Source organism: Bos javanicus, chromosome 21 (genome assembly GCF_032452875.1).
Source record: "Bos javanicus breed banteng chromosome 21, ARS-OSU_banteng_1.0, whole genome shotgun sequence".
NCBI lineage: Eukaryota > Metazoa > Chordata > Mammalia > Artiodactyla > Bovidae > Bos > Bos javanicus.
In genome coordinates this window covers 22453350-22475681 of record NC_083888.1, presented here as the reverse complement: position 1 = coordinate 22475681, position 22332 = coordinate 22453350, and the positions used below count along the sequence as shown (strand labels likewise).

The 22332-nt window shown below is 38.7% G+C and overlaps 1 protein-coding gene across 12 annotated transcripts in view; it reads left to right on the top strand.

Moving 5' to 3' along the window:
* Positions 1-22332, top strand: part of CPEB1 (cytoplasmic polyadenylation element binding protein 1) — a 110277-nt gene that overhangs the window by 54968 nt on the left and 32977 nt on the right. The gene's annotated exons all lie outside the window — the stretch shown is intronic.

Sequence of the window (22332 nt, the reverse complement as noted above, 5' to 3'; positions counted from 1 at the left end):
TTGCTAACAACAGACTCTTTCTGGTTATATTTGGGAATATTTTTATTTTCAAAAGATTGTTTTGTTGGCCATAGAATTCTTGGTTGAGTTTGTTATTTTAACACTGTGAATATGTTGTCTTACTGTCTCCTGGCCTCCATGATTTCTTATGAGAAATCAGATGTTAATCTTATGGAGTCTATATGATGAGTTGGTTTTCTCTTGCACATTTCAAGATTCTCTTTGTCTTAGGGTTAGGGTTAGGTTCTCTGTGAGTTCATCCTACTTGTTCATTTAGTTTCTTGGATGTATCAATTGGTTTTCATCAAATTTGGGATATTTTTTGTCATTTTTCTTCACGTATTCTTCTTCCCCCTTTTTCTCTGTCCTCTCTTTTTGGGACTTCTAGATTGTTATCCCAAAGGTATCTGAGACTTCTCCTTTTTCTTCATTCCTTTCTCTTTCTCTTCCTCAGACTGGATAGTCTCAGTGGACTTATCTCCAGATTCACTGACTCTTTCCTCTGCCTGTTTAAGTCCTAAGACCCTGTAGGGAATTTTTCATTTCAGTTGTTGTACTTGTCAGTACCACAATTCCTAATTGGTTATTTATATATATATATATATGTAATTTATGTTTCTTTAGTGGTTTTTTGTTTGGCATGTCTGCCAAGAAAAACAGAAGAAAAAATAAAAGTTTACTTGGAGTCTTAGTAAATGAAATTTAGGAGACACAGATTGAGGTAAAACTGAGAGTGTTCCAAAGAAGAGAAGCAGTTGGGATGACAATGGCAGAAACCATAAGGGCTACAAGGTTGTCAGAATTGTCTAGCAAAAATTGTGATTGGCCCTGACACAAGAAAGGAAATATTTGCTTCTAAGGGATAGGCTGTCTAGAGGATTCAGTAAGTATCTAGAGTTGAAACATGGGCAAATGTTCTGGATGCCTGTGTTAAGAAAATATGGTCAGAAGGTCAGGTTCTATTCAGGCTGAGGCATGTGTAAGTCGCTTCCTCAGTGGCCTCCGGCACTGTTGTAGACAGCTCCTTTAGCAGTACAAACTCCATATTGGTTTTCCTTTCACAGGTGAGACATTGTTCTTACACTACAGTTTTTCTGCCATTTTCTCTTTTAGCTCTTCAAACGTAGTTAACATAGGGACTTCCCTGGTGGTCCAGTGGTTAGGACTTCACCTTCCAACGCACAGAGTGCAAGTTCAGTCCTTGATTGGGGAGCTAAGATATCACATGCCTTGTGGCCAAAAAAAATTAAAACAGAAGCAGTATTATAACAAATTCAATAAAGACTTAAAAATAGTTAAAATATTATAGCTGCTTGAAGTCTTGATCTAATATTTGAAATGCCTTATCTAAGTCATCTCTTTTTTTTCCCCCTGTGAATGATAAAAAAACATTTTCTTTGCATATTTTGTAAATTTTGAATTGAAAGGGGGACATTAAATTATTTAAATGACAAATCTGAAAATCAGATTACCTGTTCTCAGAGTTTGCCATTCTCTTTGTTGTTACTCAGTGACTTTTTCTCAGCTAATTCTGTGAAGGTTTTTTTTTTCCTTCATGTGTCCACTGAAATCTTTTTGGTTATCTTAGTGGCCAGCTAATGACTGGACAGAAATCTCCTTACATGCCTAGAACTGGTCAGTCCCTTGGTCTTTGCCAGAGTGCCTTCCTCACTGAGCCTTACAGCTTATTGACTCTACAGTAGCCTTCACTTCCCTGCTAGTGCAGAGCCTCAAAGTTAATCGAACTGAGAGCTTAGGGCCTTCCGGATTTCACGGGAGCATGTTGAGCTATTTCAAGTCCCCTGTGGGTATCTTATTCCTCAGCTTTTCCCAGTAAGCTTTTTTGGTAGTCTGTTTGCCTGAACTGTTATTTACTACCTGAGGCACCAGATGTTTAACAATTGCCTTTGATTGTTTGACAAACTTAACCTAGAGAAAGCTTACTCATTCTTGGTAAGCTCCAAAGACAGCCTAGAAAAATGAAAACTTCCACAGACCTACCGGAAAAAATCAAGTAATGACAACCTCTGGGAATGAGGTTTGAGCTCCAGTCCTGTTTTGCCCCTTCTGGTGGCTTCCAGGATGCTATTAATAATCTTCCCTGTGACACTGAGCTCTTGGTTTTCAAGCTTGCTGGAGAGCTAGGGAGAAGGAGATGGGAATAGTCCAAATTAAAAAGCCACAAAGTGTGCTGTTTTTACTGGGCTTCAGATCTTTTGTAGTTGCGATTTAAATCATGTTTTCGATCCCTGCAAACCTTTGTTTAATTTCCAGAGTTCTGAAAAAGTTCATCTGACAATTTCTGCTGATTTTCTTGTCACCAAGTCCAAGCTCAGTCTTCTTGCCACACACCAGGCCAGGAATCAGGAGTTGAGGTGTTGAGGCAAGGGATAGCGACTGTATTTGGAAAGCTGGGTGTCTGAGAAGATACTGGACTTAAAGTCTGGATGCGAGGTTCTTCTTTGGGAACAGAGAAGGGAAGGAGGAAGTAAAGTAAAAAGGCCATGAGTCTTGCTAAGTATCGCCTAATTTAGCCAACCTCTGGAAGGGGATGTGTTCATTTCTTCCTCCTGCAGGCACTCACAGGTGGGCAAGGCCACGGTGTCTCCCTGTGAGCTGAACAAAGGCACTTCAGTTTAATATCAGGCGGAGGGCAGGGTTCCCTGAGGCAGGCCATTATGTATGCTTACAACTACTGACAGCATCCTTTCAGTGAGGGGAGTTATCAATAACAAAAGGAAGCAAAGGTTAAAGTGGAAGAAACAGGTCCGACATGGAGTCAGGTTTTGTTCTTCCATGTTACATTGCCACTGCTTATATGGAGGAAAGAATTTTCAAGAGGTCCTTGCTCTGCCATTTCACTGACATCATCCTGATCATTGATTTTTGATCTTTCAAATACTAGCACCACAGGCTGTACGTTTCCTTCTGCACGTGGGTTTAAGTGTATTCTATGACTTGTGATGTCTTCTAATTCTCATTCAGGTAAAAATACTTTCTAAATTCTATTGAATATCTTGTTAACCTACAGAACCTTGTTAGTGTTAACCTTGTTAACACTACAGAAATGTGTGGTTTAACATCAAAACATTTGGAACTTTGTTGTATGCTTATTTTAAAAATTACTGTTAGAATATTTATTTAGCTGTGCTGGGTCTTAGTTGTGGCTGTGGGATCTTCAGTCTTTGCAGCATGCGGTTCTTCAGTTTTGTCATGCAGACTCTTGGTTGCAGCTAGCGGTATCTAGTTCTCTGAGCAGGAATCAAACCCAGGCCTTCTACATTGGGAGCGAAGTCTTAGCCACTGTATCACCAAGGAAGTCCCTTACTGTTGTCTTTTCATGATGGGGTTTTAGCTTAATTCTACTGTGTTCATAGAAAGTCTTCTGTGTGATTCTGGTCTTCAGAATTTGTTGGGACTTCCTTTATGCCCTTTGTTAGAGGCTGTATGTACAGTTATAGGGAAAGTGTGTTGACCTCATTTGATGCAGTTTTATGTTGAGCCAAATTTGTTAATTTTATGTTTAATCTTATAGATCCTTACATTTGATCATCTTATTCTGTCAGTTGCCAAGAGAAATGTGTTTAAATTGCTAGCTTTTATTGTAGTCTTGACTGTCTTCTTGTTTTAGGTTTGTTGATCTTTTTTTTTTCCCATTATAGATTTTTGTAGACTGGTAAGCTTTAGAATTGTTCCTCTGGGATTGTCCCCTTTATACTTGTGAAATGTCCTCTTTTGTCTCTCATGGTTTGCCTTAGCATTATTTTGTTTGATATTTGTTCAGTTGCACAAGCTTTCTTTGATTAATTCTGGCATGGCATATCTTTTCTCACATTTTTCAACTTGTCAGTAATCTTGTATATTTTTAAGACCTGACTTTGGTAAGCAGCAATACAGTTGAGATTTTTATTTTTAATTCATTCTTCTAAAAGGTGTCTTAATTGCAGTTTGGGGTTTGTTTTTTTTTTAATTTGTAGTTGAACTATTATATGTGTTGTGCTTAGTCACTCAGTTGTGTCTGACTCTTTGCAACCCCATGGACTGTAGCCCATCAGGTTCCTCTGTCCATGGGTATTCTCCAGGCAAGAATACTGGAGTGGGTTGCCATGCCCTCTTCCAAGGGATTTTCCCAACCCAGGGATCGAACCCAGGTCTCCTGCATTGCAGGTGGATTCTTTACCTTCTGAGCCACCAGGGAAGCCCGAACTATTAGTATACTTTATGCTTAAATTTATCACCTTTATTGGGTCTTCTCTTTGTACATCATGTTCTGTGTGGCTTTCTTTTGCATTAATGAAGTGTTCTTTATTCAAACTTATCCTTTCTGTGATTAAATATTGTTTTACTGTTCTTTTTGTGGCTACCCTAGGGATTACATCACATATCTTTGACATATTAGTATCTCACAAATTTAGTGCTTTCATCCCCTCTGGAAAATGGGAGGATCTTGACTTCCCTGGTGGCTCAGATGGTAAAGCGTCTGCCTGCAATACGGGAGACCCAGGTTTGATCCCTGGGTTGGGAAGATCCCTGGAGGAGGAAATGGCAACCCACTCCGGTGTTCTTGTCTGGAGAATCCCATGGACGGAGGAGCCTGGTGGGCTGCAGTCCGTGGGGTCACAAAGAGTCAGACACGACTGAGCGACTTCACTTCACTTCACTTTATAGAACTCCAGTTACCTTGTCACCACAGCTTTTGTGCTGTTGCTACTACGCATTTTAATTGTATATGTATTTTTAAATTCCATAAGGAATTATTTTACATAATCATTATTTACTTAGTCTTGCTCATATATATTGTTCTTTCATCATGCTTATTTTTCTGATTTTCTGTGCTTTCATGTGGGTCTATTCTCCTTCTAGCCGAAGAACATCTTTTGTGTTTTCTTTAGTGTAAATATACCAGTAATGAATTCTCTTTTATTTTCCCTGAAAATGTCTTTATTTCATCTTCCTTTTTAGACTATTTTTGCTGGTTATAGAATTCTTGGCTTGGCATTTTTCATTCAATTTGTATAAGATGTTTATCTTCAGGTTTTCCGGATTTTCTGGACAAATCACACTTTTCTTTCTGAAATCTCTTTTCATCTCCATCTCTTGTTCTGTTTGTTTTAATTCTCCCTGTGTCTTCTCTGCTGTTTCACACTTTAGTCTACATATGACATCTTTGTTTTGTTTTGTTTTGTTTTTGTTTTCTTGCTTATGAGTTCTTGGGCTTCTTATATGTATGGATTGGTATCTTCAGCACTCAGTTTATAGCCATTATCTCTTCATGTATTTCCTCTGTTTCATTTTGCTGTTTTCTTCTTCTGTGGGTCTGATTAAACATACATTCAGCCTCCTCATTCTGTCCTCCTCTCACCCTCTCTTTGGTTCTCCCCCCACTTTTTTTCGGTTTCTCCCTTGCATTTTGGATATTTTGGTCCTATGCTCTAGTTTACTTTTGCAGAACTGTGCCTCATTTGCTGCCACAGTCCACCTTTGAGATTTAAATTTCCAGTATCTTGGGAGATGTTTTGGGCCTTGACTTCTTTCTGGTTCATTTTTACCTAAGGTACTCTTGGGTCTCAGCTCAGTAAATACCGTGTCCTATTAGACTTGCCGCTGGGACAGGCTTTGGGTCTTGACTTTTCTCCCTTTGCCTCTTCAAGTCTCAGAACCGAGAGCAAACTTTACTGAATGGGCAGATACCTTCATAGGATCGGTGATTTTGGTGCTCTGGTAATTTGCTTTCTCTTCTGGATTTTAGCTTTTTTTTTTTCCCCAGGATTAGACTGGTAGTTTTCTACTATATTCTAAGATCTACAATGATTTTTTTTTTTTTTTTTTTTTTTACTAATTAAAGGATTTTCTAATTTTAGGATGAAGATAAGTCTGAATAAACTTGCCAGTCATTACTGCAAATTAAATTTGAATGGTTTAAAAATTATTAACCCTTATTTTAATTGTCCTCTGGTACTAGTACTTATTGTGAACAGTTGCTGTAAAGAGAAGTGAGATAGTACAAATAAAGAGCTTAGGAAGTATCCACCTGAGTGGTAGTGTAGTGTTTGCAGTGTTCTTCCACTTTTCAACCTGCACTGTCCTTCTGCTTAATATAATTCTGCAGAAACTACTTTGTCTTTCCACCTCACTATTAAGTTCTCTTGCTCTGTCTTTCCTCCCAATCAGACCACATACTGGCTTTATTGTATAATCAAATGTTACCTTTCGGTGTCTCCAGTGGATCTTCTGGTATCTTTCTGGGAATACAGTAATGACTTTGAGTTCAGTGCAGTTGCTTAGTCGTGTCCGACTCTTTGTGACCCCATGGACTGCAGCACGCTAGGCTTCCCTGTCCATCACCAACTCCCGGAGGTTGCTCAAACTCCTGTCCATCAAGTCAATGATACCATCCACCCATCTTATCCTCTGTTGTCCCCTTCACCTGCTTTCAGTCTTTCCCAGCATCAGAGTCTTTTCCAGTGAGTCAGTTCTTCGCATCAGGTGGCTGAAGTATTGAAGCTTCAGTTTCAGCATCAGTCCTTCCAATGAATATTCAGGACTGATCTCCTTTAGGATGGACTGGTTGGATCTCCTTGCAGTCCAAGGGACTCTCAAGAGTCTTCTCCAACACCACAGTTCAAAAGTATCAATTCTTCAGTGCTCAGCTTTCTTTATGGTCCGACTCTCACATCCATACATGACTACTGGAAAAACCATGTCTCTCTTTGTGACCCCATGGACTAGACAGTCCATGGAATTCTCCAGGCCAGAATACTGCAGTGGGGTAGCCTTTTCCTTCTCATGGGGATTTTCCCAACCCAGGGATCGAACCCAGGTCTCCTGCATTGCAGGTGGATTCTTTACCAGCTGAGCCACAAAGGAAGCCCAATAATTATTTTAAAATCTTGGTTTTGGCTTTATGATCCTTTTTTCCTCAAGTATAGGTTGGTTTGTTTTTTTTTCTTTCAATTTTATTTTTTATTTTTAAACTTTACAATATTGTATTTCAAGTATAGGTTTTATGTTAAGATTGCTGCTTCATTTAATCTGTTAGTTTTCTGTCAATACTGCTTGTAATTTGTATTTTTTTTTTCAATTAAAAAGATGTTTTTCTGGAGTATAGTTGCTTTACAGTGTTGTGTTATTTTCTATTGTACAGCAGAGCAAATCAGCTATCCATATGCATATGTCCCCTCTTTTTTGGATTTCCTTATCACTTAGGTCACCACAGAGCACTGAGTAGAGTTCCCTGTGCTATACAATAGGTTTTCATATAATAATTTGTATTTTAAAATGGGCTTTTGTATTAGGGATTGCCTGAAAGTGTGTTTGCAGATACTGTATAGGTTTGCACCAGCCTGCCCTCTGAATGGGAAGAATAGTCCATAATGGATATTGCGTACTTCTGTAAAGTGATCTTGGCAGCTATTGATCATTACTAATTTATTAGGGGTTGCCAAATAGCAATTTTCTAATTCTCATGCATGCATTTATTAGCTGACATGCTTTTACAAAAGCAAGCTTACTTTCATCAACTATTTGCTTAACCTGAAAAGATGACCCTGAGAAAAGGCAGATAAATGCTTGATTATCCTTCTCTATTTTCTTTGAAAATATTGAGCTGGTTTTCCAGACTTCTCTAAAGCTGACCAGTCAGTTGTTCTTCAGTGTCATTGTGGACTCATGGATTTAGTGTGTTTGTATCTTGACCCATTGCAGTCATCCTTTTTGGCTCGGATTGTCTAGTGTGTGAACAGTTGAGCTTTTTCATACCCAATAGGATGCCTATAAGAAGGGGAAAAAAGACAGGTAATAAGTTGTTAAACTAGAACTCCCATACATTGTTGTTCAGCTGCTAAGTTGTGTCCGACTCTTTGCAACCCCTTGAACTGATGCATGCCAGGCTTCCCTGTTCTTCACTATCTCCCAAAGTTTGCTCAGACTTATGTCCATTGAGTCGGTTATGCCATCTAACCATCTCATCCTCTGCTGCCACCTTCTTTTCCTGCCCTCGATTGTATGGTAGTTTGAACATTCTTTGGCATTGTCTTTGGAGTCATGCATTGCTAATGTGAAATATTACAACTGCTTTGAAAAACAGTGTGACAGTTACTTCAGAGGTTAAGCATAGAGGTACTGAATGACCCAGAAGTTTTTCCTGAGAGTAATGAAAACATGAATCCACACAATACCCAAAACATGGAAACAATTCAGATGTCAGTTGATGAGTGGTGTAACAAAGTGTGGTATATCCATAGGGTGGAATAGTTGCCAGTAAAAAGGAATGAAGACCAGATTCATACTAAAACATGAATGAACCATAGATAGTGTGCTAAAGTGAAAAAAACTAGTTAAGGAAGACCACGTGTTCTCTCATTCCACTTACGTGAGATGCCCAGTGTAGGCTAATACAGAAAGAGATGAATGAGTTGCTCAGGGCTGGGAGAGGTGGGAGGGAAAGGGAGTGACTGATGAAGGGTTTTCCTTGTGGGGTGGTGGAATGTTCTAAATTTAATTGTGATCATTGCACAACTCTGGAAATACGAAAAACCTTTGAATTGTGTGCTTTTAATTGGTGAATATGTGATCAAGGAGAAAAGATACTTGCATTACATCACAGAGCATTAGCTTTCTTAGAGTATTCTTATGAATTAATGAGACTAACAACCCTGGTAAAATGGTTGAGACACACATGAAGAGACAGTTCTTTTAGTCAACATATAATAAACTGCACTGCTGCTGCTAAGTTGCTTCAGTCGTGTCCGACTCTGTGCGACCCCATAGACGGCAGCCCACCAGGCTCCTCTGTCCCTGGGATTCTCCAGGCAAGAACACTGGAGTGGGTTGCCTTTTCCTTCTCCAATGCATGAAAGTGAAAAGTGAAAGGGAAGTTGCCTAGTCGTGTCCAACTCTTCGCGACCCCATGGACTGCAGCCCACCAGGCTCCTCCGTCCATGGGATTTTCCAGGCAAGAGTACTGGAGTGGGGTGCCATCACCTTCTCCGAATAAACTGCGCTAGGTGCTATGAATACAGTTGTGAACATCTGTGCTTATGTAAAGAGGTGTGAGCTATACATAAATGCAGAAGTATGGTGGGGAGTAAGGGACATAATATTTCGGTTTATGCTAAGTAATAGGAAAAGAAACTAAACAAGGGGATATGATAAGGAATGACCAGGGGTGGGGCTTAGTGGTTGCATAAATTATTTCCCTATGTACTACTGAGGGAAGGCCTGTCTCTAAGGACGTGACATTTCAGCTAAAGACCTGAGTGATGAGCCAGCCATGTAGAGAAGAAACTGGATTGATACCAGGAGAAAATCAGTACAAGCAGAGGGAACTGCAAGGCCTTGGAGTGGGTGGATGGGCCTGAATCTGGTGCATTTAAAGGGTGTCAGGACTTTGAGGGTGTGGGAGGTGGTGAAGCAGAGAAGGGTCAGGAGGCTGCCACAGGAAGTGTGTGTAGGCATGGACTGGTTTGGTGATAATGCAGACAAGGTAAGCGGACAGATTCAGTGTGGATTTCAGAAGTTGGTTTAACAAGACTTGCTGGTTGTGAGGGAGAACAAATTTTTTCTGGCATACTTCGTGGATCATTTTATGAGCCAGAAATTATAGGGAAAATGGGGACAAATAAATGAAATAATGCTGAATTATAGAAAAATAAATTAAGGAGGTATGGTAGACCTTTGTCATTCAGTTTCAGAATCTTATCACAAGCTTGAACAATGGTATTTTATTTTTTTACCTGTTAGATTCATAAAAAGTAAAGTTTGCCAAAGCCATGGAGAAATAGTGCTTATGTAGTTGAAAATTTAGACTGGTTTGACTTGGGACAATTTTGGCCAGTGCCTTATCAAATGTAAACCTATTGGATCATAAGGTATCTGCACTTATCAAGTATGTTTGCCTGAGAAAGTCAAAATAAATGTGGAAGAATGTTTATTGCCCTATTATAATTTATAGAAGAAGAAATAACAGCTACTAGGACCAACCTGAATGTCCATCAATAGAGAAATTATTATATATATTACCAATATTATGTTCATAGAATGAACTACCTGTCACCAAAGAAGAAAGACAGTCTCTATGTGCACATATGGGAAGCTCTCCAAAATACATTATTTGGGGGAAAAAAAACCTGTGAAATAATATATTTGATGCTTTGTGTACATTAAGAAGAAAGATGTTCATTTATATGTTTCTGTGCGTGAAAGAATCTTTGAAAGGCACCTCTGGGCTGGGGAATTTGAAGAAGGAGATTATTCTCACTTTAGGTAAGAAAGAAGAATATGAAGTTGTGCATACTGTGACTAATAACCTTTTTAAAAAAGATTTACTTTTTTGTTTTTTGGCTGTGCTGAGTCTCTGCTGCTGCTCGGGCTGTCTAGCTGCAGTGAGTGGGGGCTGCTGTAGTTGGAATGCACAGGCTTTTCATTGCAGTGGCTTCTCTTGTTGCAGAGCACAGGCTCTAGGGAGTCAGGGCTTCAGTAGTTGTGGCACATGGGCTTAGTTGCTCCACAGCATGTGGGATCTTCCTGTTCCAGGGATTGAACCCGTGTCCTCTGCATTGACAGGCAGATTCTTAACCACCAGGGAATCCCACTAATAACTTTTTAAAAATTTGTTTATTTGGCTGTGTTGGGTCTTAGATGCAGCACACAGGATCTCTCGTTACAGTGCATGGACTCTCTTATTGTGCCCCATGGGCTCTGGATTCCCAGACTCTGGATTCATAGACTCTGTAGGTGTGGTGTGCAGGCTTAGTAGCTCTGTGGTATATGGGATCCTAGTTCCCCGACCAGGGGTCGAACTATGTCTCCCCTGCATTGGAAGGTGGTTTCTTAACTACTGGACCCAGGGAAGTCCCACTAATAACTTTTCATGTGGCAAAGCTTCCCTGTAAGAAAGTCTTTGTATTTCATTCTAATAAAATCCCAGAAGTACTACACTAACAATTTGTTCTGAATATAAACAAAAAGAGACTTAAGAGCATCCCAGAAGTTTCACAAAATTGTTTTCTTAAAAGAACATAGTTCATTTTTATTTAAATGTTCTGTGTTTTTTTTTGGTTTTTCCTTTACTATATTGTGAGTTCCTTTATCAGAGTCATACCCAGATTTTAAATTCTTAAAATCATTTTCTGAATTGATTTTGTAATTTACCTTTGCTGTAGGCAATTTGGAAAATTCAAGTACAGATATACTCTACAGTCTGTTTCAGTTGTTTAGATGACTGTTAGTCTGTTTCTATGTATTTCTGGATATTTTTATGCAGTTATGATCGTGCTTTCTATAGTTTATTCTCTGTTCCCAACTCTTATTGCATTCTCATTTTATCATGTGCTGAGGTATGAATTTTAATGTTTAAGTTCCTACTCCATTATGAAGGAATTAATTTTTCACCATCTGCCTTTGTGGCAAACATCTTTATAGGTAGATATTTCTCTGTATTTATGAGTATAATTAATTAGAGATTTTTTTAGCAATAAAATTACTAAGTTGAACAGTTAATATTTTTAACATTTTGGATATTTTTTGGATATACTGTCCTTTTATGAGCCCTCTAGCAGATGAGAATGCTTGTCTCACCACATATGCAGAGAAGAAAAATATCAAAATGACTATCAAATGAGCACCATTGACTATCATATCTTTAGTTTTCTGGTTTGGTAACTAGAATTCTTATTTTAATTTCTGTTTCTTTTAAAGTGGAATACAAATTTTTTAAAAACAAGCACTATAAGTTCTTTTTCCTTGTTGAATTTCCTGCTGACTTTTTTTTTTCCTTTTTCTTTTTGGCTGAGCCTCACGGATTGTGGGGATTCTCCAAGCAGGGATCCAACCCATGCCTGCTGCATTGGAAGTGTGGAGTGTTAACCACAGGACCGCCTGGAAAGTCCCCAGACCTTTCTTTTTCCTTCTGGGCTGGAAACTACCCTGGGCACTGAAAAATCAAACTACCTTAAAGACAATTGTGATTCCTTACTTTATTAAGTTAAAACAAGATATGTCGGTTTTTAATTCATTGTTATCCTATTTCTAATGAATCAAATCTCAGGGAGAAAATGCTTTCAAGTGGGTTTAGACTGGAGATACTCCTTAAAGGCAGCTTAAACTCTGAAATGTTAATGATTGCTGGGAATAGAAATCATTTTAAAGCCATACCTGTATAGTTCTGTAAAGGATGTGTACAAAGGTGTGTGTACAGGTGAGAATCCAAATTTAGAATAGCTGTGAAATCAGTTTTAACTATATCCTTAAATTCCTTTCCCCTTAAACACAAAAGTACAAGCTAACCTGTAAGTGGTACTGTTTATTCTTATGCAGATCAGTTGAGTTTTGGTTTTTACCATCTATCTGGCTATTCTAGACAAAATGTAGCTTAAGTAACTTTTCATTTTGACCAAAACCCAGGGAGGGAGAGGTCAAATTTATTTAATGTGCCCTTTTAAAAAGGGAATTAATATTTAAAACTAGAGGCTTCTAGGACAATGCTATAGTTTAAAGTGCTTTAAATCTTCCAGAGTGCTTTGGAAAATGTTGTCAAAATATTTTTAGAATTTTCTTTTTAACCTTACAGAATACAATAATGCTAGCTTGCTAAAGTAGAAGAAAGGCCACCCAGTAAGAACTCATCCTCAAAAGAGAGCAGAGGAAATTACATTGATAGCTACCGTCTATTTTTATTTCTTTAGTTTGGGGTGGAGGGAATGCCTCAACTATCTAATATGAAATGCTGTAAGTTAGATTAGCAAGATATTTGAAAAGCATAGTTAAGGAAATCTTAACCAACATTCCTGTTAGGCCAGGGACCCAGTTAATACTTTTATGTCATCCTGTCTCTTTCCTTCCTTGCACTTGGCTCACATGATAGTTTATCACTTCCGTGATTATGTAGGTTGTCTTTACCACTAGATGTAAATCCATACAAGCAGGAGCTATAGCTGTTTTTCCTTATTTACCATATTCCTGTTGCCTAGCTAGTGCCTGACTAGCTAGGAGACTAGAATCTCCTTTAATAAGTAAATACATTTTCTTTTCCCATTTTGAGTTGCTTTTATTTATTTTTTTACAATATTATATTGGTTTTGCCATACATTGACATGAATCTGCCACAGATGTACACGTGTTCCCCATCCTGAACCCCCCTCCCACCTCCCTCCCCTGGCTTACTTCTCTCTGTATAATAGGCTCCAGTTTCATCCACCTCATTAGAACTGATTCAAATGCATTCTTTTTATTTTTTTTTTAATTTTATTTTATTTTTAAACTTTACATAATTGTATTAGTTTTGCCAAATATCAAAATGAATCCGCCACAGGTATACATGCATACAAATGCATTCTTTTTAATGCTCCATTGTGTATATGTACCACAGCTTTCTCATCCTTTCGTCTGCTGATGGACATCTAGGTTACTTGCATGTCCTGGCTATTATAAACAGTGCTGTGATGAACATTGGGGTATACGTGTCTCTTTCAATTCTGTTTTCCCTAGTGTGTATGCCCAGTAATGGGATTGCTGGGTCGTATGGCAGTTCTGTTTCCAGTTTTTTAAGGAATCTCCACACTGTTCTCCATAGTGGCTGTACTAGTTTGCATTTCGACCAACAGTGTAAGAGGGTTCCCTAAATACATTTTTTAACCCGTTATTTTGGCAGAACTTAAAGTTGGATAGTATCCGTGTTGGTAAAAGGTATTCAAAAATAAATAGGAAATGTTATGAGAGGACTATAGAGTAAACTTAATTCAGAGACTGTAGAATTGAGGATGGAGAAGTGTTGCAGGAATGTAAAAGTGATCTTTTACTTTTTATACTATTTGTGTGTTGTCTTTTTTTTTTTTTTTTTTTACATGAAGCACAGATTTATTAGAGGAAGAAATAGGGTTCGATGCAGGATACTGTGTGTTGTCTTTTTTAAAAACATAATGTGTATGTCCACACTGAGTGTTAGCTTCACCTTGCTCACATTGCTTTACTTCTTTTGAGCCTTGGAATCAGTACCTGTAAAATGGGTTTAGTGCCTTCTCCATATGGTATTTTTAAAAATTTAATAATATATTTTATTATATTCATTGGTTTTATTTTTTAGATTTCACATGTAAGTGATATCATACAGTAATTGTCTTTCTCTGACTTATTTCACTTGATATAATACCCTCCAGGTCCATCCAAGTTGTTGCAAATGGCAGAATTTTAATTCTTTTTTATGGCTGAGTTGTATTCCTGTGTGTGTGTGTGCGTGCATACACACCACATCTTTATCCATTTATCTGTTGATGAACATTTAGGTCGCTAACAAAACAAACAAACATGTTCACAGATGCAGAGAACAAATGAACAAACTGGTGGTTACCAGTGTGTATGGAGGGGGAGGTAAGACAGGGAGTTAAGACATACAAACTGTTATGTATAAAATAAACTACAAGGATATATTATACAACACAGGGAATATAACCATATTTTATAACAATTATAAATGGAGCGTAACCTTTAAAAATTGTGAATTACTGTGTCATACACCATTAATAGTGATAAAGAATCCACCTGCCAGTGCAGGAGACACAGGTTTGATCCCTGGGTCGGGAAGACCCTGTGGAGAAGGAAGTGGCAACCCACTCCAGTAATTCTTGCTTGGAGAATTCATGGACAGAGGAGCCTGGTGGGCTACAGTCTGTGGGGTCACCAAGAGCTGGACGCAACTGAGCATGTACCCATGTGCCACACCTGTAGCTTATGTAAGATTATACATCAACTATACTTCAGTTTATATTATTCAACGTAAAATATCAACATGTGTTCTATATAGAAAATTATTGAGATATTTTGATTTTTGATTTTTTATACTGTGTCTTCAAAATGCAGAAATTTAAAAAATTGAGATAATTGATATAACATTAGTTTTAGGTGTACAGCATAGTGATTGGACACATGTTTTTTGTGAAATGATACGTGGCTTATTCTCATGATATGCATTATATATTATATTCACAGCTCATCTTGATTTAAACTGTAAATTTTCATCAGAAGTAGTTGGTATGATTTAGGTGTCATAATGTTGAAAATGTAGGTTCACGCCTTTAACTTGTACTGAATCATACTGAAAAGTTTCCTGGTAACAGACTAGAACTGCCAGATTTTTAACTTAAATTTCAATGAATTAAAGTTTAGAATTCATTTCCCACTTGGTCACAGCTACTTCTGAAGGGCTCAGTGGCTTCTGAGTTGACACTGACCGCTCCAGAGGAATGTGTATGAGTCTGGCAGGACAGCGAGCAGCCTCCCCTCTCCGCCTTGGGGCTCTGCAGCCCAGGCATGCGAGCCCTTGGCTTTCTAAGAGAGATCAGCGGCTGCCAGGTTTCCTGTGGGAATGACTTCCATTGCACTATTCAGTGTCCTGATGGTCAGAAGGCAGAACCACAATGAGTGTTATGAACTAAGGGATTTGTTATAGGACCTTCTCGTTACACAGTAGAGAGAGGAACCGGGGATGCTGAAAGACCAGGGTAGTTTCACCAGCCAACTTCCTGAAGCCCTGGTGCAGGTGGACAGTTGGGGCCCACGAGGCACTCCAGAAAGCCAGGCCCCTCCAGCTGCTGGAGTTGGGCCTCTGGAGGGTTGCTAGCAGAGCATCTGGGGGAAGCGGTTGCTGCTGCACCTGGGGCAGTCCTGGGCTCACTTCTGTCTTCAGGGCCTGCTATAAGGCAAAAGGAGCAGAGAACAAGCAGAGCTGGACGCTGCCAGCGTCTCTGAGTCTGACCCTCACTTAGGTCAGCACTGCTGACCTGATGCCCTTTAACGTTCTCAGCCACTTCCAGGTACAGTGGGCAGAACAGCACTTGGACTTGAGAAGTACAGAGGTCGAAGCGCTGCAGTGGAAAGTGGGAGGGGGCCAACCTTAAAACTCAGGCCGTGCAAAGATATATCTTGTGTGATTGTTCTAGAGACTTTGCACAGACTCTACTCTTTTTCTTATTAAGTAGGGAACATAGTGTTTAATTTTAGAAAGGCTTGTTCTTTGTAGTACCATCCCCATCTGCTGGAATATCAGGGCTCTGCCACGAAAAGCTTAGCTAAGGCTTGGTTATGTCTTGATCACAGGTAGAATTAATCCATTTTAGTGTGTGCTTTCCAGTTTCTGAATGTAGATGTTTTTTTCATCCTTTTGACTGAAGAAGAAATGAGTACAGTTAAGGGGAAAAGGGAAAGTATAGAGGTCAAGGATTGAGGCTTCTGGAATCGGTTCTAGATAGGGTATTTCTACCGTGAAATAAGGGGCTTAGACTAAGTAGACTCCAAAGTCTCTTCTGTTTTTAATATTCTGTGGTTTATTCTAGTTGAATAGGATTTTAATCCTAATTTATATTGTCACTGAACTTCTAGCATTAAATTTAAAGTCTCAATATAGACTTCTGTATAGAAATTTTTAATTTTTCAAATTGATTTCTGGGATATTAAGTTTGAATTACCATACCCTTCTTAATAACTTACACTTTTTTCTGGCTATAATAATATGTTCACTGTAAAATTTTTGAAGAAATCATATATTAGAAGGAAAAAAATCATATGTAATCCCACTACCCAGTTATAACTACTGTTACTATTTTAGTACCTCTCTCTAATATTTTTATAACATATTAAAGAGAAAGCTTTCTGAACGTACTATATAGTAATTTGCCTCTTTCTCTTCCTTTTATCTTTCTGTGTCATTAACTTTCTTTTTCAGGGTTACATAGCGTTTTACTTTGTATGATTGATGCATTGTAGATTCTTAACCTGGGTCCATGGATAGAATTCAGGGAGTCAGATATCTTGGGCAGATAAAAACTTAGATATTTATTGTCACCAATGTTTAACCGAAATGTAGCATTTCTTCCTAAATATGGGCACAAAGTCACAATAATACTAGCAGGATCTAATTCTTTGGCAATAATAACCATCAGTAGGATGATCAGACATTTCCTGTCTGATTCCTTTACAGTCATTGCACATACCTTGAAGTGTTTACATTCATCAGTATGAAATTATCACTACTTTACATATTTAACATCATACTTAGAAGGTATCTGTTCATAGGCTTCAACACATTGCCAAATGGTTCATGGTACAAAAAGTTAAGAATTTCAAATTGTTAGAGATAGTTTACTTAAATAGGTGTCTACTTTAAAGACTAGTAGAAGTACATTTGCCTATATCTGTGATTATTTGGACATAGGATGAATCTCTAAAAGCAAAATTTTTTCATGAAATAGTTGTTTTTAAAGCATTTAAGTGCACATGTTAGGTTGCCCTTCAGAAATGTATCAGTTTGCTCTCTTGAAACACCCAATTCTTCTTCTTCTTTTTTTTTTTTTGGCAGATGGTGAAGAATCCACCTGCAATTCGGGAGTCCCTGGGTTGGAAAGATCCCTGAAGGGGAGGGCATGGCAACCCACTCAGTATTCTTGCCTGGAGAATCCCCATGGACAGAGGAGTCTGGCAGGCTGCAGTCCATGGGGTCAAAAAGAATCAGACGTGACTAAGCACAGCACAGGGCATGTGAGATCTTACTTCTCTGACCAGGGATTGAACCCATGCCCTCTGTGTTGAAAGTGTGGAGTCTTAACCACTGGACCACTAGGGAAGTCCCACACAGTCCTTTTTAAATCACTAGCTTTTATATTCTCTAGAAGCTGATGCTCCCGTGCTTTGGCCACTCTTGAGAGTCCCTTGGACTGCAAGGAGATCAAACCAGTCAATCCTAAAGGAAATCAACCCTGAATGTTCATTGGAAGGGACTGATGCTGAAGCTGAAGCTCTAATACTTTGGCCACCTTATGTGAAGAACTGGCTCATTTGGAAAAGACCCTGATGCTGGAAAAGATCGAAGGCAGGAGGAGAAGGGGACAACAGAGGATGAAATGGTTGGATGGCATCACCAACTCAATGGATATGAGTTTGAGCAAACTCCAGGAGATAGTGAATGACAGGGAAGTCTGATGTGTTACAGTCCATGGGGTTGCAAAAAGTCAGACACAATCGAGCGACTGACCAACATTATTATTGTTTGGCCCTGTAAGAGGTCTCCAATATGGTATAATGTTCAAGGAACTTCTACAAATCCCAAATTTGAACCAGCATAGCATCAGGGAAAGTAATATTTCATTGTGTTTAGATGTTAGTCACTCAGTTGTGTCCAACTCTTTGCATCTGCATGGACTATAGCCCACCAGGCTTCTCTGTCCATGGAATTCACCAGGCAAGAATCTTGGAGTGGGTTGCCATTTCCTTGTCCAGGGGATCTTCCCGACCCAGGGATCGAACCTGCAGCTCCTGCGTTTCCTCCACTCCAGGCAAATTCTTTACCATCTGAGCCACCAGGGAAGCCCGATTAGGTTATACTAGTTTTAGTATAACATAAAACTGGTGTAGGGGATACCACATGGACAGCATGTTGTATTCCAAGACTCTGGACTAGAGACTTGAAAACATTCTGCTTCAGAAACTCCGTACCAGAAGCCATAAAGTAGGTGGAGTTAGACTTCAGTCATCAGTCTTCTTTTTTGTTCTCCACCAGGAAGAAATTAAATTGTCAGCTTCGAAAACTATGTATGTACATGGCAGTGGAATCTTGGGAAACACCAAAGTGTGAAATTGACATTTTACTGAATAAGTAGGAGATTGGGGCAAGGATAATAAGAATGGGGAGGAGCTAGTATTAAGAGTTGAACTCCTGGTAGGATGGGATGGGTTTAGGACAGAGCTCCATGGGGATCTAACTGGTGAGAACGGAATCCATTAATAATTTAATGATGGTAGGAGTGCCAGGTCTTGAAAGATGGGTAGAGAATGCATGACACAGAAAAAGTACATAGCATGTGACAAAAAAGGTACAAGTACTTAGGCTTCCACCATGGCTGGCATATTTGTCTGAGTCAGCTCGAAGAGACCAACTCTATTGAAGTTGCTTAGAATTATTTGTTTTCAGAAAATAAATAATTTACCGATAAAACAAGTCTGAGCTGGGGCATGTGTGAGTGTAGACCTGGGTCTGAGAAAGTGCCCAGAGTAGGGATGAGGCAGAAAGGTAGGCTGGTCCCTGCATTATGATCCCACCTCTGCCACTTAGCAGCTTTGGCACTTTGGCCTTGTCTGAGCCTTGTTTGCTCACTAGTTTGAAAAGAAAGAAAAAAGATGATTTAACCAGGTGGTCTTCCAGCTCTTTTCCTGCTGACAGGCCATCAGGGACTTTTTGTCCAGAGATTCTCAACCTGCCTGTAGCAATTACTTGTTTGGTCAGTCCTTGTTGAGGGGCTTGAATTACATAGAACAGTCTTAATTTGCAAATAATCAGACACCTAATTAGAATTAACTTTAGCAGGATGTGGGATGTGTTGGGGGGGGTGCTATTGATACAAAGCTCACAGAATAGGAAGACGTTTTGTCACGATTCTGTTCCTTTGCTGCCTCTCGCTCAGAGTGAGTTTCATTTTCACCCTCTGCACAGTTTTGTGTTACCTGAGGAAGGGGCTCCATTCACATACTTTGGCATCATGAGGTCAGGAAATTCTTCTGTCTCTCCAGTACCCAGTTAGAAAAACCTTAGGGAAGGAGTCTCAGGTTGTCTTGAGCTGTGCCCGTACTAGGAGTGGCTTCTGTAGTCACATGGAGGGGTTACTATAACCCAGGTTGGCTCAGATGGCTGCCTGTGGACCATACTGTAATGAGTGATGCAGAAACCAGCAAGAAAGATGACATTTGCCGTTAGGACCACTTGGATGGTATAGGAAGAAAAACAGTTCAACAAAAGCCTGGGGTGTGGCGGAGTTTTAAAAGCATCATCTTTGGGGAGTCATGCACTAGGCAGCAGCAGTCTTTGAACACTTGCTTGTACGTATCCAATTTAAAAAACAGTGTATCCCTCAGTGAGATCCAGTTCTCACCACCCACTCCAGTGGTCATTATCTGCTCCCCCCACCAAAAAAAAAAAAAAAGCCAAACCAGAAAATAGTAAGTGTTGGCAAGGATGTAGAGAAATAGAAACACTTCTGCTTTTGCAGAATGCAAAATGGTATATATAGCTGTTGTGGTAAATAGTATGGTGGTTCCTATAAAAAAAAAAAAAACATAGGATTTACCATATGATCCAGCAGTTCCACTTCTAAGTATATATATGTAAAAGAAGTGAACTCAAGGATGGAAACACATGTTTGTTTGTACACTGATATTCATAGCAGCACTGTTCACAGTAGCCAAATGTGGAAGAAAGTAACCCAGATGTCCATGGACAGACGAATGGATAAACAAAATGTGGTATATACATCCAATGGAAAACTAGTCCTCCTTAAAAGGGAAGGAAATTTTGATACATGCTGCAATATGGATAAACTCTGATGATATTCTGCTAAGTGAAATAAACCAGACATAAGGACAAATACTACATGACTCCACTTCTTGGAGATACCTGGAATAGTTGAGTTTAGAGACAGAAGATGGTTACCAGGCACTCGGGAAGGGTTAGTGGGGGGTTAGTGTTTGATGGGTACAGAGTTTTGTTTGATATGAAAAAGTTCTGGCAATGTTTAGTGGTAATAGGTGCATAAAAATGTGAATGTACTTAATGCCTCTAAATAATACACTTCAAAATGGTTAAAATGTTTAAATAAAAAAGTTTAAAAAATACAATGTACACCTGGCACGTTTAACTTTGTATCTATATTTTCATTGGAAAAAGATATCTAATGGAATCAAAATTGTAGAGGTTTTTATACTTATTATGTTTAGAAACCTGTAAATTAGCTCTTTAATTGTAGAGAATTTCTCATTATTCCTTTTCTCCTTTATTTGTATTTCTAGTCTACTTCTCCCACAGAATTTTATACTAATGAAATGTTTTACATTTCAGTCTGCTGTTGATCACATGTTATACTTCTCTGCAACAAAAGCAGTACATAAATTGAAATTTTAAATTATTTCCTGTGACTGAAAGGCTTATAAGTGTTTTGGATTGCTGTGGCCATTGATTGCTAGGACAATTGATTAAGACAATCTAAAGGTTAAAATTTTTGATAAGTAATTATTTATTGGAAATTCTTCTTAATGAGATAAATGAGGCATCTTTATAACTCATGTAATTTTGGATGACTCAGTTATTGCCAGAATGACTCAGGATTTCAACGCCAAATGCATTCCTCTTTTCTGTTTTTATAGATCTGTGCCCTATTGAGTAAACTTGTTCACATAAATAAGTAGATGGGACATGAAGGCATTGTTAGAGCAGTGCCACTCAATTGTTTGAATTGTTTGAACTTGTATGCAAAAAATCAGTCATCTATTTTTAGTCATTTACTTGCCGACAGTTCCATTCATTCCTTCATATTTATTGAAAAGAAGGAATTGGAAACCCTCTAACTTGTGAAAAGATTTGTTACTTGAGACATTGGTCATTGAATTTCTCAGTTTGGGGAAGGTATACCAAAAAATGCTTAATGGAGATTGTTGTCTCCAACAAATGACTATTGTTATTTTTTCACTTAGAGACCCTGTTTAACTCAGATTACCTAAAGGATTCAGAAGATTAAAATATTGTTAAATTTAAAATACAGCTTTACAAATACAGTATTTTAAAACAAAAAAAAAAATTTTTTTTGGCTGCAATGTGCAGCTTATGAATCTTAATTCCTGAACCAGAGATTGAACCTAGGCCCTCAGCAGTGAACGCATGGAGTCCTAACCATTGGACTGCTAGGGAATTCCCTTAAAATGCTTTTTATTTTATCAGCTTGCTTTAATTATGTTGTTATGTTTTGTCAAAACCTTGGGTCTATAGATTTTAACTTGTTCTGCTTATGGAAAATGTCAACTGTAAAATTTGATTTAATGAAGTTGCTTCTTGTCATCAAACCAATTACTTCATTCAGATTTGCTTTTTGTCAGAAAAAGTAACTTCATCCCCCTCCACCACTATTTTATTGTGAACATTTTCATGCATACGGAAAAGATGAATAAATTGTAAAGTGAGCACCCGTGACACTTATCACCTAGATCCTACAATGAACATTTTATCATATTTGCTTTATGACACGTCTGTTTATATATCCCCCTAATCATTTATCAAGTATTCTTACGTATCCCTCTAACCATTTATTGTAGCCCAGGTGGCAGTAGTGGTAAAGAGCCTGTTTGCCAGTGCAGGAGATGAAAGAGACACTGATTTGATCCTTGGGTTGGGAGGATCTCCTAGAGGAGGAAATGGCAAACTACTCCAGTATTTTTGCCTGGAGAAGCCCACGGATGAGGACCCTGGTTGGCTACAGTTCATGGGGTCGCAAAGAGTCAGACATGACTGATGACATGTGCACTCAC